This window comes from Bos mutus, chromosome 4 (assembly GCF_027580195.1).
Source record: "Bos mutus isolate GX-2022 chromosome 4, NWIPB_WYAK_1.1, whole genome shotgun sequence".
Taxonomy (NCBI): Eukaryota; Metazoa; Chordata; class Mammalia; order Artiodactyla; family Bovidae; genus Bos; species Bos mutus.
This window is the reverse complement of record NC_091620.1, coordinates 76,935,359-76,955,746: the sequence shown is the minus strand read 5'-3', so window position 1 is coordinate 76,955,746 and position 20,388 is coordinate 76,935,359. Positions and strand designations below refer to the sequence as shown.

General features: G+C 35.2%; 1 protein-coding gene across 6 annotated transcripts in view; it reads left to right on the top strand.

The window, feature by feature from the left end:
* Positions 1-20,388, top strand: part of MAGI2 (membrane associated guanylate kinase, WW and PDZ domain containing 2) — a 1,472,905-nt gene that overhangs the window by 379,341 nt on the left and 1,073,176 nt on the right. The gene's annotated exons all lie outside the window — the stretch shown is intronic.

The following is a 20,388-nucleotide window of genomic DNA, read 5'->3' as shown; positions in this document are numbered from 1 at the left end:
CAAAGTACTGGCATTTCAGCCTTAGCATCATTCCTTCCAAAGAAATCCCAGGATGTCAATTATATCTCAGTTAAAAATAGTTGTGCCACAAAATAAAACCACAGTGATTATTAACTATGAAAACTGACCCAATATTTCTTTTGTTCACCTGCCCTTTCTCTCTTTATTGCTTATAGTTATTGGGTAGTTACTATATTGCAGGCACCATTTTATACTTTATGAGAGTTATTTGATTCAATCATCTCAACAACCCTAAGAGCCAAATACTATAATTATTCCCTATATATTCATAAGGACACAGAGGATTAGAGAGGTAAAATAGTTTACCTGGGGACATAATGTGGGAGCTGAGATTTGACCTTGCATCTGTTTGATTTGAAGACTGCTTTGGTCCACCACAATGCTATTCAGGAATTAGTAATTCATGACCATTTTTCTGGTATTATATATTCATGACTTTTATAATTTTTATTCTCTCCCTTTTCATTATTCATTTACCTCCTACCCCATTCATTAACTCTCTGTTCCTTGTAGAAAAATTTTGCTGACCTCTTCTCTAGTGCTGTCCCTTGTAATCACTAAACTATAATATATTTCACTTGGTATAGTGTATAGTATGGCAAAATTAGAAATGGCAAAATATATATGTGATCAAAGGATGAAAGTGTCTGACACATGCCCATGTGTCTGACTATGATACTTCAATTTGATGCTTTCTAACTGTTATGTAGGTACCTACCTACCTCTTATCACCTGTGCTTTTCTTTCCATATAATGCTTTTCTGCTTTCCTAGAACCTAAACTTCTCTACATTTATCTTTCTAAAATTATATTCTCCATATCTTAACAGTTTTTCATTAAGTGTATTTGTTATCCTGAAATAAATGATCCATGTTTAAAGTAACTACTGAATGTATCATTAGTAAGATAGTCAGATTTCTTCCTATCTGGCATACAAAAACTTGAAATAATGGTCATGCCTATATAATCTATAGCATAAATCTCTGAATTGAAATTGTATCCCACTCCATTTTCCCTGGTCCTCTGCTCTGTTGTTCTCTCTGTTCCTTTCCCATTTTCCTTCCTGCTACTTCTCCTGCTTTTATCATTTCTGTTTTTCTTTAACATATGCATTATTTGCAAGATAAGTTAATTTTTGAGAAATACATTTTCACTCTGTTTTATATTTGATTGAAGTATGTGTGATAAAAATTTTAATTGAGTTTCTCTCTGAGAAGGGACAGTTTGTCTAGTTACTTAAGTCACTGCCTGTTCTTGAATTAGCAAACAACACCAGGGCAAGTGAAGATCCTATCTTCCCTCTTCTTTTCCTATTATCCCTGTGGCAGTATCTCCCTATCATACTTTAACATACTCTGTAAATTCCTGTGCATTATTGTTGAAGTTTTTCCCAAGTTTTTCTTAGATTTGCATACATACATGAGACCAGGTAGAAGGATATGAATCAGTTCTCAGGACTACAGAGTTGAGGATGCTGCAACAGTGATACAAATTTATGCTACACCTGAATATTCACTGAAGTACACTAAGACTGTGAAAATAGTAAGTTAAAGTTAGAAGAGGTAATATTGGAAGGGAGGGCTAAGAGAAGTTAATGAAACACATGTATGGGCCCACTTCTAGACTGAAACTCTCCAAGGAGTAGCATAGGATTACCAGATGTTTAAAATTACTTTTCTCTTTTGAGAATGTCATAGGTTTACATATCTGAAAAAAAAGATATACCCATTGTCAAGGCAGCTTCTTAAATCTGTACATTATTCTACCTTTCTTTACCTTTAAAACAACATAATGTGGTTACTAAATTTAGGTTTCCACAATACAAATTGTTTTGAGATAGATTTTAGAGTATTTTGGACACCTTAGTCAGTGTTTTAAAAATTGCTAAGTTTCCCACTAAATACCTAACTTGTAATATTTGGTAAAATCTGTTTCCTCATATATAAAAGGTGGGGCTTGGACCATGTCATCTCTAAGGACCTTTAAGTTTTACTATTCTGTGTGTATTTCTACATAAAATTCAGATGATCATCTGCCTTTTTACTAAGCACAATGCCAAGCAATAGAAATGTAAAATAAGTTCTATAAGTCTGACAAATAGTTTTAATAACAATGCTAGGAAGCATTTTTCAAACAACAACAGCAACAAAAATGAAAACACAACTGGTATTACCCAAGGACTCTTTGGATTTCTGTAACGGTATTATCTCTTTAATGTATGGTTTGTAGTTGCATTTCTTAGGAAGAAAAACACTGGAAAAACAATGGTCAGGGATATGAGCAGAAAGTAAAATTTAAATCTGGAAAACAATTTGTCTGTGAAATTTAGTCCTAAGGGAAACACGGGTTTGAAAGGAATTGCATACTATATTTTAGTGGGTGCATAATTTTGTCTGTGAAGTATTTTAATAAATACTCATAAATAGCATGACATGTTATTCTTCTTAATAATTACATATACCATGACTTCTTTGAAATATCTAGTTATTAACTTTGCTGCCATTGCCAAGGTCGTATATAATTATGCTGAAAATGTTCAGCCATGGCATTCACTTTTCTCATCTACCCAATTAAAGAAGAGAAACTAGAAGAAGTGCCTCTGAGGAACTTTTTATATCTCTGATACTCTGTGCAAGTATTGAATTGAATATATGAGTCAATTCTAATGGGCAGAAATTATTGTAGTACAAGATACTCAAAGATTATTTTGTCCTTTAAGAAATACTTTTTGAATTATGACAGTCTTGGATTTTCTAAATTAAAATTGAGGACCTTTCAGAAATTTGGTTCTTACTGGCCTATAAATTAATTCACTGCAGCACACCCATCTGTACATAAAATTCTTAATAAACCAATATGCAAAGGACTGCCATTTCATCAAAATATTTTGGACATGTTTTATTCTTCAAGATGTATTGTTTGAGATTAATATACTGGCAGTCCTTTTTCTCTCCTAAGTTTTACCTGTTTTTCTTGGCTGTAAATCAGCCTCAGCCATCATTCCTCTCACGTGTTAGTCTTTCAGTAGCTGATTAAGTGTAGCTTGAAAGCCAGAAGGAAAATTATCCTGTTACTCTCATTTAGTGGCTGCAACCCTAGGACACCAGGACCAAGGTTAGGTATCCAGAGTAAAGAGTTTTATGAACATAAGAAAGGATAGTATATAGTTGGCATGAAATCCTAAGAAAACAAAAACTTGGAAAAATAAAACAAACTCTAAGTCTGTAGTTGCATGTAATGTTCTAGAAAAATTCCTGAAACTTTTTTATTAATTGTGGGCATATACATTTTTACATATCCATATGACTGAAATATTATGTATATAATCAGTATGGCTGGAATATTGTATACAATAAGTAAATAAATAAGTGCTCTGGAGCCATTTGCAAGAAAAGTGTGCATTGGTTGGAATTTCAAGCCATTATACTCCTATCCATTTATTCAACACATGTTTATTGTATGTGTTGGTCACAGTTCTCGGCACTTTTGCTGTATCAGTTCAGTTCAGTTCAGTCGCTCAGTCGTGTCCGACTCTTTGCGACCCCATGAATTGCAGCACACCAGGCCTCCCAGTCCATCACAAACTCCTGGAGTTCACTCAGACTCACGTCCATCGAGTCCGTGATGCCATCCAGCCATCTCATCCTCTGTCGTCCCCTTCTCCTCCTGCCCCCTATCCCTCCCAGCATCAGAGTCTTTTCCAATGAGTCAGCTCTTCACCTGAGGTGGCCAAAGGACTGGAGTTTCAGCTTTAGCATCATTCCTTCCAAAGAAATCCCAGGGCTGATCTCCTTCAGAATGGACTGCTTGGATCTCCTTGCAGTCCAAGGGACTCTCAACAGTCTTCTCCAACATCACAGTTCAAAAGCATCAATTGTTCAGCGCTCAACCTTCTTCACAGTCCAACTCTCACATCCATACATGACCACAGGAAAAACCATAGCCTTGACTAGACGAACCTTTGTTGGCAAAGTAATGTCTCTGCTTTTCAATATGCTATCTAGGTTGGTCATAACTTTCCTTCCAAGGAGTAAGCGTCTTTTAATTTCATGGCTGCAGTCACCATCTGCAGTGATTTTGGAGCCCCCAAAAATAAAGTCTGACACTGTTTCCACTGTTTCCCCATCTATTTCCCATGAAGTGATGGGACTGGATGCCATGCATCAGTAAACAGTAAAAACAAAACAAAATTATGTCCTTGCAAAGTTCATGTGTTAGTGAACCTAACCTAATTCAGTTTCCCATCTTAGGACTCTATGTTACCAAGATAGTGTTCTAGATGTAGAGAACAACAGAAACAATGAATTGAAGACAGGAAAATATAGCAGAACAAGTATGTAGTTCAGGTCAGTTAAATCATAAAGATAGGATGGGAAAGAAATGCAAGTGAAGGGTAGAAAGTGAATATTGGGACCCAAAATTTAAGGAATCAAAAGAAGGGATGACATGCAAAGGCAAAACTAACTCTAACCAAAATATATGGATCTAACTTTGGTTTTTGAAACATGAAATGATATGATCTTCTTAAATAAGATGAACATTAGTAGAGATCAATTCAGTCAGTCAGTCATGTCAGACTCTTTGCAGCCCCATGGACTGCAGCATGCCAAGCTTCCATGTCCATCACCAACTCCTGGAGTTTACTCAAACTCATGTCCATCGAGTTGGTGATGCCATCCAACATCTCATCTTCTGTTGTCCCCTTCTCCTCCTGCCTTCAATCTTTCCCAGCAGCAGTGTCTTTTCCAGTGAGTCAGTTCTTCACATCAGGTGGCCAACGTATTGAAGTTTCAGCATCAGCATCAGTCCTTCCAATAAATATTCAGGACTGATTTCCTTTAGGATGGACTGGTTGGATCTCCTTGCAGTCCAAGGGACTCTCAAGAGTCTTCTCCAACACCACAGTTCAAAAGCATCAATTCTTCGATAGAAACATGGAATAGAGTGGAGAGATATTGGAGGTAGAGGTACATGGTTAGGAGACTATTGAAGTAGCCCAAGTGAGAGATTTCAAGGGCTGGTATTTGGTGAGAAGGAAGTGGCTAGAAAGGAAGGCCTGAGTGATGGGACAGTTAATAATGGAATTGATAGGAGTCAATAACAGATTGGATCAAGCAATGAAAAAGCAATCAAAGTTGTTTTGATCTCAGATAACAGAAAGAACTGTAATATCACTGACAATAATGAGTAGAATATTTTTCTGGGTGGTAAATGTACCAAAAGGTAGATGGATAAACAGATTTTCTTTCACTTCAGATATGCTAAGTTACCAAAGTGAAGATAGAAATGTAGGATTAGAGCTCAAAGATGATTGAATCCTTAGTTACTGGGTTATTTGGTGGGATATAAAATTCAAATGTCTGCCACCTCTATATATCTGTCCCTGGAAAATCCAGAGAAATATGTATGTAGTCTCCTTTGTTTACATAATGTTTAGCCATATGTTACTTGAGAGTCACAATATACTAAGTAATGTTATACAGGAGGAGCACCTCAGGGCTGCCTCTGGTTGGAAGGAGTGCTAAGGGACTTTTCTTCCATAATAAACACACCATTTTACTTCAACTTTGCTAAAAATTAGTGGAAAAGCACCTAAGGATGATCTCATTCACACTTTTTATAAAGTTGAGACTATACCAGTTGTCTTTTGGTGCCCTTGGATCAGGCACTTATCATGTACTGTGTTTTCATGATGTGCCTTTAAGTTATAAGGAGCAAGTAGCTGTCAATTTTCAGGTTTAAAATATATGAATACATTAAGTGATAAAGATAGAGCAATTTTGGTTTATTTAGTTTTCAAATATAATTCGTTTTCATATTGTTTACACTGAGTCATGTGTTTTTCCAAGGTCGCAAGTGAGTGATATGCTCTGCAGGCCTGGGTGATAAGATTCAGAGTGTGGAGACCAGTGATAAGGGAGCAGTGTGTCACTGCCAGGATCAAAGAGCCACTTCCTGGGAAGAGTGGGAAAGCCATCAGCAGAGCCAGGTTCATGGCTGAGTGACCTGTGCAATCACACATGATTCCATGTTCAAAATTATTCTTGTACTTGGTTTAATGCTCCACTGTCACTGAGCAGAGTTTAAATAAGAGGCCACATATTTTCATTTTGCAGAAGTTACTTATGCAAGTTAGGTGCTGACCATCTGTATACTACTTTCAGAGTCTGCCATTTTCGTGTCTTAGTTCCTCTGTCTCTCCTTTTCTCCTAGCTTGTTTCTACTCATCCCTGTGAGTTTCCTCTTGTCTCCTTTCTGCATTATGGTTTATACTTATGGCTCTGCTGCCTTTTTCATGTGTGTCTTCTGTACTTTCCCATTGTTTTTGGTTTTTATCTTGCTTGTCACATTCTCACTCTCAAAGAAAGATTATATGCTTGGGAATACTAGGCGCTACATCCAAAAAGGACAGTTTTATCCATTTGGAATTACAAGAACAAATTCTATAGTTTATAACCTTTCCAAGGCCTGTGGAAAATCTTTGAGACTTGAAAAAAAGAAAGGGACATGTTGTTCCAAAATAGAAAGAGAAAGCTGAAATATCAAAACAATCAAATAATATATCTAAATCATAAATAGTCAGATTTACTATTCATAAAAATTCATGTTTCTCATTTCTGAAGAATTCCTAAAGAGGTATATTTATGCTGAAAAACATGGACAATTGTAAGTTATTGACTTTTAGACAAATAAAATTATTTTTAAATTCTTTACGTGCATACATTTTCATATAGTTTATATGATATGGGGTGGTAGGCCTCCCAAATGAATAATGCATAAAGCTTAAGTAGCTAAAATGGTCTGGTATCTTGTACAACAAACTGTTCTTGGACAGTCTTATGATGGACCATGTCATAGAGTTGTAGCTTCACTGGGATCCAAGTTGTGGATGGATATAATTGAATTGTATTTCCATCCCTGGTAGAATTGTTTGTGGTTAAGTTTTCTCTATGATGCAAAGCGTGGTATGATCATGACATTGAAAACTTCACAGCTTGACCAGTCCAGCTTTCCCATTTACAAATTAATTCTAAATTGTTATTTGCTGCTTCAAAATAACAAAGTAATGTGACTCATTCTTTCATGTCCTATCTGACTCTTTGCAACACCATGAACTGTAACCCACCAGACTCCGCTGTCCATGGAATTTTCCAGGCAAGAATACTGGAGTGGGTTGCTATTTCCTATTCCAGGGAATCTTCCTGACCCAAGAATTGAATGCATGTCTCTTGTGTCTCCTGTATTAAAGGCAGATTCTTTACCACTGAGCCACCTAGGAAGCCCAAGTAAATGTACTATTAAGTACTTAATTCTTAACACATTGTAGATTTTTTTGTTTGGTTTTTGTGCATTGTTTGAAATGTTCTTTACAGATGTTTTCAACAAAATATTTTAGATATTCTGAACTGTGCTTCTGCTGCAAAGCAATTAAAAACTGATGGATAATATATTTTTAAAAAATATTTTGACATCCTATACTGAGTTGTAAGTTGCTAAAATAAAAATAATAATAAGAAAATAATCCTTAGAAGCCATTGATGTCCTTCAGCCAAAGACCTCTAAGAACACATCTGGAGTTAAGGCAGTTGGAAATTATTACTCACTGTAATAATTTCTGTTGAGAAATTATTACAACTCAATAACAACTCAAATACAAAAACAATTACAACTCAAATAACTGTTGAGAGAGAACTCTTACCACAAGGAACAATGGCATATCTGAGGAAAAAGATTTTGGCTTCGGTTAGGTATTTTGAGTAAGGGTCTTAAGGAAACAAGGTAGACCAGTTCTATGATTGGGTATCTCAATAAATGTTACGTAGAAAGAGAGGGGAGACTAGAATGAGGTTAAAGAGGTTGTTGGTAGAGACGTATCATTCATTTGTTTAATCCAGGAGGGTAACACAATATTTGTTGATATAAACTGAACTCTTCAATGTTCAGTTTATTCATGTTTTAATCATGTCACTGGTTTTCTCAGTCCTTCGATCTTTTTTTCTTGTTTGGATAAGTAATACAAAAAATTATGATAGCAGTAACTTCTCTAGAGTTTGAGCATGTTGTTTTTATGGACTTGTTTAAAAGAGTGATCTTGAAATTAACAACATTCCTGCCCAGGGCTCATAAGAACAGAACCTTTTATTCTTTGTTAAACTGTTTTATAAAACTTTGTGATTACAAAATGTTTGTTTTGGTAATATGCATTTTCTGACAATACTAATTAGGAAAGCATAAAGATAAAACAATTCCCTGAAACAGTTCTTGAAGCTTAATGACTTGTGTTAGCAATAAAAGCCATACAAATATCATGGTTTGAAATGAAAACTTAGGACTTTTATAGTATATAAGTTTATCAAAAGTTTACTCATTATTTATTATTTACTCATTTATGTATTACCTTATTTTATACATTTACTCAGTATCTATTTTAAAATATTTAGTGTGGTAAGTTCAAAGCTAAAGCACACTGCAAACACCTTTAAATTTAGAGTGAAACTTTCAGTGAAGGGAAAAGCCATTTATTTTTCTCACTTAGATTTGAAAATGAGTCAGATACCACGGACTTAATGATACTCAGTGGCAGACTTTTGTGGCAATTTTTTGTTTTCTGAAATAAGGCTATATTTTGTGTGTGAAATATTATTTCATGTCCGACTCTTTGTGACCCCGTGGACTGTAGCTTACCAGGCTCCTCCGTCCATGGAATTCTCCAGGCAAGAATACTGGAGTGGGTTGCCATTTCCTTCTCCGGGGGATCTTTGTGACTCAAGGATCGAACCCAGGTCTCCTGCATTGCAGGCAGACACTTTACCCTCTGAGCCACCAGGGAAGGCCTATTATTATTATTATATTATTTCAATATTATTTCTGTATCAGTTGTTAAAAGCATCTCATTATGAAAGAGGTTTAATGTGTGTTTTAAGATTTTACCTGTTTTACATATGTTATTCCAAGTTTTTACCATTCTGTCTAATGTTACTAGTAGAATGATCAGAGTAAGTAAGAATGATAGTTGCTTTTTAATCCTACCAGTGAATTTTGAAATTAAGAAGAAATTGAAAGTGCTAAGAATGCAGCCTTTATTAAGATATGTTATAGTGATGCACATATTCCACCACTTAAAACAAAGGACATGCCAAGCAAAGATACAAGTTTACGCTTTGACAGTATTTCACCTTCATGGGTGAATAACTCCCCTAATGGACCATCATAGTTGTAGACATATTTCTATAGTTCAGACTACAGTGGAAAAGAGTTTAATGTTCATTGAGTTCTAAAAATCTGCTTCCACTGCTCCTGTAGAATGCACAATTGCCATCCCTACTTACTACATGCAGAATAAGCAATGACCCCTAGAGTGAGAAAATGGTATTCAGATATTATTTATGTAATTAATTTCATTAGAAGCCATTATAATACAGGGGAATTTGAATAATTAATAGTGGTGCTAGAAAATAATGTAATAAAGTATATAATTCTAGTCCTATTTAAGTGGCATATGAAAATCTTTTATAGGCTAATGTATTTATTTTACAGGACTATGTACTTTTATAATAAGTTTATTAACACTTTATAGAACTGTCCCTAATTTCACTATTTTATAAAACATATTTAATTATATGTATATTTTATACTCATGTATACCTATTTGTAAAAAAGCCTTTTTACCCTTTGTTAAAGTCTAATATGGCTTATTTACTTCATATTTCATTATTGTTAGATCAATGCATAAAGAACTATGCTGTATTATTATTTTGTACTTCACTATTTTATTATAAAATTTAGGATTCCCTTTTGTATAGAAATGGTATTTATCATTTTATATTTCTCCCTTGCTTTTCTTCATTTCAGTGAACATAATTTAGCACATTATTCACATTATATCTTAAGTCACAGTATTTTATTGTAGAATGAATGCACATTTTCTTCAATGGTTTGATTGACATAACCTAAAATATGTTAAATAGTTATATGGCAACTAATAATGTGCTTTGCTGGCTAATATAATTACTGTTGTTACAGAATACCTTGATATCTTATTATAAATCATCAATAAAATAATCTCATTATCTTCTTACTTCTGTTCCTGAATGGGAAAATGTAAGCATATCCTTATTTTTATTTGTTTTTTGATATATTCATTCAAAATGAACATAAAACTATAAAATTGTTTTAATTTTAAAAAGTAAATGAAATTTCTTTCCCCCCCTAGAATCTAGATAGAAGGCCTCAGCTTCCATTTCATGAAACACAATTGGTTATTATGAAATATGCTTAATCTACTAAATATCTTTTTCTTGAGGCCCTATATTTCTTTCTCAAGTATTTTAGTTTTAGAAAATATTTGGTTCTGAGTTTCGATGCTAATCAGAATTAGACAGTACCTTTATTTTTCTTCCATGATGACTTGAATCCCATCATGCAGTAGAAAGAGCTATTTGGGTAGAACTGTGTTCTCTTCTCAATTCTAAATCTTTTTGGATTTATGCTTTTGAACAAATTTTGGAAACTCTTTAAGATTTGATTACCTCATGTGTAAAAACAGGAATTGTACTACTTATCCTTTAGAATGCTTTCAGGCATTTCCTATGTTCTAAGTATTCTTCCTTTTGTAGATACCATATATGTTTGTTAGGGCTCACATAACAAAGTACGTGAGTTTGAGTGAACTCCAGGAGTTGGTGATGGACAGGGAGGCCTGGTGTGCTGCGATTCATGGGGTCGCAAAGAGTCAGACACAACTGAGCGACTGAACTGAACTGAACAAAATACCAGAGACTGGGTGGCTTAAACAACAGAAAATTTTTTCTCACAGTTCTAGAAGCTAGAATGCAAAGTATCCACTATATACAGAGAATGTTTACAATTTAATAATAAGAAAAACAAATTTATTTCCAAATTTAGCACAAGATCTTAACAGGTGATTTATTGAAGAAGATAAGTTAATGACCAGTTTGCTCATGAAAACATGCTATACATCATTAGCCATTATGGAAATGCAAATTCAAATCACAATGAAATACCACAATATACCCATCAGAATGGCTAAAAAAAAAAAAAAAAAAGACTGATAATATGAATTGTTGGTAAGGATGTGAAGCAACTGGAACTCTTGGATTTAACAATAAGGAGTGTAAAATAGAATGACCACTTTGAAAAAGTTTGATGGTTTCTATTGAGATAATCATATGGTTTTTATCTTTCAATTTGTTAATGTGGTGGATCACATTGATTGATTTGCAAATACTGAAGAATCCTTGCATCCCTGGGATAAAGCCCACTTGGTCATGATGTATGAACTTTTTAATATGTTGTTGGATTCTGTTTGCTAGAATTTTGTTAAGGATTTTTGCATCTATATTCATTAGTGATATTGGCCTGTAGTTTTCTTTTTGTGTGGCATCTTTCTGGTTTTGGTATTAGGGTGATGGTGGCCTCATAGAATGAATTTGGTAGCTTACCTTCCCTGCAATTTTCTGGAAGAGTTTGAGTAGGATAGGTGTTAGCTCTTCTCTAAATTTTTGATAGAATTCAGCTGTGAAACCATCTGGTCCTGGGCTTTTGTTTGTTGCAAGATTTCTGATGACAGTTTCGTTTCTGTGCTTGTGATGGGTCTGTTAGGATTTTCTATTTCTTCCTCATTCAGTTTTGAAAAGTTATACTTTTCTAAGGATTTGTCCATTTCTTCCAAGCTGTCCATTTTATTAGCATATAGTTACTGTTAGTAGTCTCTTATGAACTTTGTATGTCTGTGTTGTCGTGATTTCTCCATTTTCATTTCTAATTTTGTTGATTTGATTCTTCTCTCTTTTTTTCTTGATGAGTCTGGCTAATGGTTTGTCTATTTTATTTATCTTCTCAGAGAACCAGCTTTTAGCTTTGTTGATTTTGGCTATGGTCGCTTTTGTTTCTTTTGCATTTATTTCTGCCCTAATTGTTATGATTTCTTTCCTTCTACTAACCCTGGAGTGCTTCATTTCTTCTTTTTTCTAGTTGCTTTAGGTGTAGAATTAGGTTATTTATTTGATTTCTCTCCTGTTTCTTGAGGTAGACTTGTATTGCTCTGAACCTTCCCCTTAGCACTACTTTTACTGAATCCCATAGTTTTTGGGTTGTTGTATTTTCATTTTCATTAGTTTCAATGCATATTTTGAGTTCTTTTTTTATTTCTTCTGTGTTTCGTTGGTTATTCAGAAGTGTGTTGTTTAGCCTCCATATGTTTGTATTTTTAATAGTTTTTCTCCTGTAATTGAGATCTAATCTTACCTCATTGTGATCAGAAAAGATGCTTGAGATGATTTCAATTTTTTTAATTTACCAAGTCTAGATTTATGGCCCAGGATGTGATCTCTCCTGGAGAATGTTCTGTGTGCACTTGAGAAAAAAGATGAAATTCATTGTTTGGGGGTGAAATGTCCTATAGATATCAATTAGGTCTAACTGGTCCATTGTATCATTTAAAATTTGTGTTTCCTTGCTAATTTTCTGTTTAGTTGATCTATCCATAGGTGTGAGTAGGGTATTAAAGTCTCCCACTATTATTGTGTTACTGTTAATTTCCCCTTTCATACTTGTTAGCATTTACCTTACATATTGCAGTGCTCCTATGTTGGGTGTATATATGTTTATAATTTTATATCTTCTTCTTGGATTGATCCTTTGATTATTATGTAGTGTTCTTCTTTGTCTCTTTTCATGGCCTTTATTTCAAAGTCTATTTTATCTGATATGAGTATTGCTACTCCTGCTTTCTTTTGATCTCCATTTGCACGAAATATCTTTTTCCAGCCCTTCACTTTCAGTCTGTATGTGTCCCTAGGTTTGGGGTGAGTCTCTTATAGACAGCATATATAGTGGTCTTGTTTTTGTATCCATTCAGCCAGTCTTTGTCTTTTGGTTGGGGCATTCAACCAAGTTACATTTAAGGTAATTATTGATAAGCATGATCCTGCTGCCATTTACTTTGTTGTTTTGGGTTTGAGTTTATAAACCTTTTCTGTGTTTCCTGTCTAGAAGAGATCCTTTAACATTTGTTGGAGAGCTGGTTTGGTGGTGCTGAACTCTCTCAGCTTTTGCTAGTCTATAAAGCTTTTGATTTCTCCTTCATATTTGAATGAGATCCTTGCTGGGTACAGTAATCTGGGTTGTGGGTTTTTCTCTTTCATCACTTTAAGTATGTCCTACCATTCCTTTCTGGCTTGAAGAGTTTCTATTGAAAGATCAGCTGTTATCCTTATGGGGATCCCCTGTGAGTTGTTGTATTTCCCTTGCTGCTTTTAATATTTGCTGTTTGTGTTTGATCTTTGTAAATTTGATTAATATGTGTCTTGGGGTGTTTCACCTTAGGTTTATCCTGTTTGGGACTCTCTGGGTTTCTTGGACTTGGGTGGCTATTTCCCTCCCCATTTTAGGGAAGTTTTCAACTATTGTCTTCTCAAGTATTTTCTCATGGCCTTTCTTTTTGTCTTCTTCTTCTGGGACTCCTATGATTCCAATGTTGGGGCATTTAACATTGTCCCAGAGGTCTCTGAGGTTGTTCTCATTTCTTTTAATTCTTTTTTCTTTTTTCCTCTCTGCTTCATTTGTAATTGTTTTTTAAAAGCCAGTCATTTTAAGTGGAACTGGAAAGCAGCCCTGATCTGCTCATAACTGCAGAATTCTTTCCTTATTTAGGGGACAGTAGTCTAAAACAACAGTGGTGCATGACGTTCAGAAACGTACCAAGAACCGTGGTTACCATTTCAATGTCAACTTTGGTCAAGTTCAAGGATTGGGGTTGTGGGTATGGCAGGAAGAATAAATATATCATTTCCATAGGGTAACATTTCCAAACATACACACCTAAAACAGATATTTGGCAAAAACTAATACAATTATGTAAAGTTTAAAAATAAAATAAAATTAAAAAATAAAAAAATAAAACACACCCTTACTTTTTTTGTAGATACTCTACAAAAATTGAGATTTAGTGACCACTAGACCTGACCACAACTATAATTAAGGCCATTATAACTCTGAAATAAAGAAAACTTTAATTTTTTTTAACCCAATGATTCTCAAATTTATTTGACCACAGAATACTTTTTTCCCCCACATTTTAGTGATTAATATCTTGTGGAACAAACTTGGGGAAACTGTTTTAGATATTGTATTACTCTCAATGTGTATAGAGAAGAAAATACTTTGCTTGTTCTTGTCTTTCTGTCAGTAACTCATAGTTGGCTGGATTTCTAGCTGTAGCCACATGTCAACACAAAGTTTAAGTGTCAGAATTTATAATTTTATCTTGGTTAAGTTTAATCTTAACCTGACACTGAAAACCTGTGTGAATGAAAGGCAGTCATTTTGTCTACAAAGTGAACAAGCTTCTGCTTCTGCTGCTGCTGCTAAGTCATGTCCGTCGTGTCCGACTCTGTGCAACCCCACAGACGACAGCCCACTAGGCTCCTCTGTCCCTGGGATTCTCCAGGCAAGAATACTGGAGTGGGTTGCCATTTCCTTCTCCAATGCATGAAAGTGAAAAGTGAAAGTGAAGTTGCTCAGTTGTGCCTGACTCTTAGCGACCCCATGGACTGGAGCCTACCAGGCTCCTCCATCCATGGGATTTTCCAGACAAGAGTACTGGAGTGGGGTGCCATTGCCTTCTCCGAAAGTGAACAAGACATAATATTAACTTTGTAATTTTTATATGACTTTCTAAAACTGCTCACTTTGTTAAAATTTTAATTTTTATCTTAAAGATTTTATCTAAAGATTTATCTTTAGATTTGGATCTTGATGGGGTCTCATAAATGTTTAAATTTACTGCTGGAGGTCATCTCATTCAGTATTTGGTTTGTAATTCCTTCTTCTTTTTCAGTTCGTCTACTTTATCTATCTTTACTCTGTTATGACCTTCATTTCCTGGAATCAGGCTTTGTTTTGGGCATTGGGAAGTCCAAGGAAAAAATCCCTGAAAATACAGATGTGTTACAAATCTACCCTAGGATTTATGGTATTATATGAATGAGAGCTTGAAATCCTTAAACTTGCTCTAACTGCCTAAACTGTGCTTAACTGCTTTAAACAAAGAAGAGACAGCTGAAATCCCGCTCTGTACCCATGGCTACCTTGTATTCTTTGAATAGCATCCTGGTATCTCCAGTTGTATAGAATACATTATTAGTGGGTCACAGGTAGACAAAGATCATTGAGTCACAATCACACTGGAAATATACCCACTGTTTGACACATAGTGATTGGGGGAGGAATTGTGCAAAAGGACCAATGAATTAAATATCACTTCATTCTAGCTGTGTGAAAATATTCATGTCAAGTACACTATTTCAGCACTGGCTTCCTCAGATAGGGATAAAGATACCTGCTTTTGCTTTGCATATTTTGTAATGTTTTTGAGATGAAATGGGATAGTTCATATGAAAGTTCTATAAGATTTTTACATGTGGTGTTTTATTTAGTTCATCCTAACTTACTGACTTGTCAAACTTTATAATGTATCTTTTGATAGTTGAGAAAGTATGAATCATTTATGAGCTTACTATTCACGTTCAGATTTGCAGTTCTTCCTGCAACTGCTTTGCACATATCTATTCATTACAAATGCAGAAGATATGGGTTCAATCTCTGGATCAGGAGGATCCCTGGAGTAGGAAATGGCAAACCACTTCAGTATTATTGCCTGAAAATTCCATGGACAGCAAAGCCTGGTGGTCTACAGTCCATGGGGTCACAAAGAGCCAAACACAACTGAGCGACTGAGCATACATTCATTACAAAATTTCATTGTTTCTCACCATATATATTTCTATGGAAATAATTTAAAACTATTCTATTTACTGAGTTGACAGGAAAAATTGCTTATCAGTGTTTTAAATTCAAGTATTTTCTTACAGCAAAATCTAAAGTGTATTTTCTCATATAATTTACAAGATTATAAATTGAGTTTCTATCACATTGTTCTTTATATATGCATTTATATTCAAAAAAGAAATTAACTAAATCCACATTGAATCCTAAGTTCTATGTTATTTGGAGGGAAAACTATTCTTAATCTCAAAAAACCAATACTTTTATTAACTAATTTAAAACTTGATTTAATGAGTAGATATATGTTCTGTTTTATATATTTTATGATATCTTCTTTGGAAGGAATGATGCTAAAGCTGAAACTCCAGTACTTTGGCCACCTCATGCGAAAAGTTGACTCATTGGAAAAGACTCTGATGCTGGGAGGGATTGGGGGCAGGAGGAGAAGGGGACGACAGAGGATGAGATGGCTGGATGGCATCACTGACTCGATGGACGTGAGTGTGAGTGAACTCCAGGAGTTTGTGATGGACAGGGAGGCCTGGCGTGCTGCGATTCATGGGGTCGCAAAGAGGCGGACACGACTGAGCGACTGATCTGATCTGAAACCAATTTTGAGCTAAATTCCTGTGTACTTTATGGTTTGGTTTAAACAGTTCTCTTTGGAATTTACATAATTACGCCTTTAGCTGCTTTTATAAAAACTGAATAAAAGGTGATTCCTGAAATTTTTTTTATATTTTAATTCACTAACATGATTGTGCTGTTATGTTAAAGATGTTTGTGTGACATAAGGCAGCTATTTTACTAATTACTAATATTTACTAATTTTACTAATATACTAAAATACTAGATAAACCTGTATTTTAAAAATTGTTTAAGGACCAACACAAAAATGCAGTATGAATATTAGAATGTTAATAGACTTTCACTGCTTTCATTCAAATATCTCAGAAAAGAAAACCCATTTTTTTTGGCAGAGCAACAGTAATTCACCTTAAATTCCAGAGGAAACATCACCTTTTTTCTTTCTTTTATTTTTTAGGAATCTAGTGTTCATAAATGAGCATGTTTTTGGATAGGAGATATTCTAAAACTAATGTTGTATAAAAAGAATCATATACCTTTCATTTTATTTTATGTGGAGAAACATCTATAGAGGTGACTATTTCCCTTGTAATAAGACTATGAGAGACAATTGTAGGACTTTAAAAAAAAATCTGAGTGGTAATCATTAAGGTTTACATTCAAGACATCAGTCAAATTGCCAGTCTTCTCTAGACAGCTACTGAGAGCCCTAATTCCTTTTTAGGAAATTCATCTTTATTGAAGTTGATACAAGATTAGATAACAGTTTAATCCGGTAAAGCTGTCAGTTGTTATTGCCATATAACTATCCTTGGTATTTAAAAGTACTACTGAAGCATACATTCACCATAACCAAGGCTCTAGTGAGTGGTTGTTTTTTATGTGCTTATGGGTTAGTATTGTGCTTCCCTGGTAGTTCAGTTGGTAAAGAATCTGCCTGCAGTGCAGGAGACCCCAGCTCAATTGCTGGGTGGGAAAGATCTGCTGGAGAAGGGATAGGCTACCCACTCCAATATTCTTGGGCTTCCCTTGTAACTTAGCTGGTAAAGAATCTGCCTGCAGTGAGGGAGACCTGGGTTTGATCCCTGGGTTGGGAAGATCCCCTGGAGAAGGAAAAGGCTACCTACTCCAGTATTCTGGCCTGGAGAATGCCATGGACTGTATAGTCCATGGGGTCACAGAAAGTTGGACACAACTGAGTGACTCTCATTTTCATGGTCAGCATTGAATTGTTTACATTTACCTGCTGCCATTTTGGCCATGCTCTAGCTAATTAACAAGTGAGACAGCTCGTAGTGGAGATTTAGTTATAACTCCCTGGAGAAAGTTTCTTGTGTTTGTTTTATAATTTTAGTAATAGTTTGGCTCTGCCACAAAGACTGTGCATGATTATGTTCATCTTCCTCATGAGTCTGTACCTCTAAGCATTTGAAAAAAAAGATAGGAACTACAAATTACATGGATTTCCAAATAGGAGATCTGGGGAAAGGGCTGAAGTAGGAAAATAAATGACATAATGATCTGAACAATTTGGCATTTTAGCAGCTTGGAAAATTTTTTGGTAAATATTGGAATTTATATAGAGGAAGGTACAGGCTGTATGTCTCCTCAACCACAGCCTGGATAACAGGGGGGTTGTTACATTGAAAAGTAATTTGAAAAACCATTATGTTACATTTGAAAGGTCAAGTTTAAGCAAACATACCAATTTTTACTTTAAAGTAGAAAAAAAAAGAAAAACAAAAACAAAATAGTTATACAAAAGACTTGATCTTCAGGCACTGTGACAACTCCATACATAAAAGATTCACCTCTGAGGATTCGTTAATTTTAGATGGTAAGACCAGCAGACTCTGTTTAGGCTAGATACAAGGACATAAGACTAGCAAGGAAACTAGGATTGTTTGTTTAAATGTATCATTTATTTTCTAATCTCTTGCAGATCAATACTTTTGTAAAATACAATAAAATTAAGTTACAAAAAAAAAAAATCAGAATTCAAGTCCCCAGTGGGTTTTGCTGGTGTGATTTTATTAGATTTAAAACCCATAGAATCACATAAAAATTGCTATAAATGTTTCATACTCTCAGTTTCTGAACAGTATAAAGCAGTTTATTCACCACCACTTGGTTAAATATTATGCAGAACAGATCTAGGAGATCCAAAGGCTTGTTCCAATGTCTTTAATCTGTTGTGACAAGGTATTATGCCCTATTCATGGAAAAACAATTAAACCACTACACTTTTCTTACCAACTCTTACCCTGAATACAATTTTGTCAATAGAAGTTAACTTTAACATTCCTTATGATAATTAATAATACACCAATGTAGATTTAAAACAATATTTGAAGTCTCTAAGTAATTGCCTCTGGATTATTGGGTCTTAATTAAGGCAATTTAACTGTTCCGAAGTTATAGAGCCAGATATCCTGGAATGTGAAGTCAAATGGGCTTTAGGAAGCATCCCTATGAACACAGCTAGTGGAGGTGATGGAATTCCAGTTGAACTATTTCAAATCCTAAAAGATGATGCTGTGAAAGTGCTACACTCAATATGCCAGCACATTTGGAAAACTCAGCAGTGGCCACAGGACTGGAAAAGTTCAGTTTTCATTCCAATCACAAAGAAAGGCAATGCCAAAGAATGCTCAAACTACCACACATTTGCACTCATCTTACACACTAGTAAAGTAATGCTCAAAATTCTCCAAGCCAGGCTTCAACAGTATGTGAACCATGAACGTCCAGACGTTGAAGCAGGTTTTTAGTAAAGGCAGAGGAACCAGAGATCAAATTGCCAACATCTTGAAAAAGCAAGAGAGTTCCAGAAAAAAATCTATTTCTGCCTTATTGACTATACCAAAGCCTTTGACTGTGTGGATCACCACAAACTGTGGAAAATTCTGAAAGAGATGGGAATACCAGACCACCTGACCTCCCTCTTGAGAAATCTGTGTGCAGGTCAGGAAGCAACAGTTAGAACTCAACATGGAACAACAAACTGGTTCCAAATAGGGAAAGGAATACGTCAAGGCTGTATCTTGTCACCCTGCTTATTTAACTCATATGCAGAGTACATAATCAGAAACGCTGGGCTGGCTCAAGCTGGAATCAAGATTGCCAGGAAAAATATCAATAACCTCAGATATGCAGATGACACCACCCTATGCCAGAAAGTGAAGAAGGACTAAAGAGCCTCTTGATGAAAGTGAAAGAGGAGAGTGAAAAAGTTGGCTTAAAGCTTAACATTCAGAAAACAAAGATCATGGCATCCAGTCCCATCACTTCATGGCAAATAGATGGGGAAACATTGGAAACAATGGCAGACTTTATTTTTGGGGGGTCCAAAATCACTACAGATGGTGACTGCATCCATGAAATTAAAAGATGCTTACTCCTTGGAAGGAAAGTTATGACCAAACTAGACAGCATATTAAAATCAGAGATATTACTTTGCCAACAAAGGTCTGTTTAATCAATGCTATGGTTTTTCCAGTAGTCATGTATGGATGTGAGAGTTGGACTATAATAAAAGCTTTAAAAATAAAATAAAGTAAATTTTTAAAAATTAAAGAAAAAAAAAGCTGAGCACCAAAGACTTGGTGCTTTTGAACTGTGGTGTTGGAGAAGACTCTTGAGAGTCCCTTGGACTGCAATGAGAGCCAACCAGTCCATCCTAAAGGAAATCAGTCCTGAATATTCATTGGAAGGACTGATGTTGAAGCTGAAACTCCAATACTTTGGCCACCTGATGTGAAGAGCTGACTCATTGGAAGGGACCCTGATGCTGGGAAAGATTGAAGGCAGGAGGAGAAGGAGACAACAGAGGATAAGATGGTTGGATGGCGTCACCAACTCAATGGACATGAGTTTGAGTGAACTCTGGCAATTGGTGATGGGCAGGGAGGCCTGGCGTGCTGCAGTCCATGCGGTCACAAAGAACTAGACATGACTAAGTGACTGAACTGA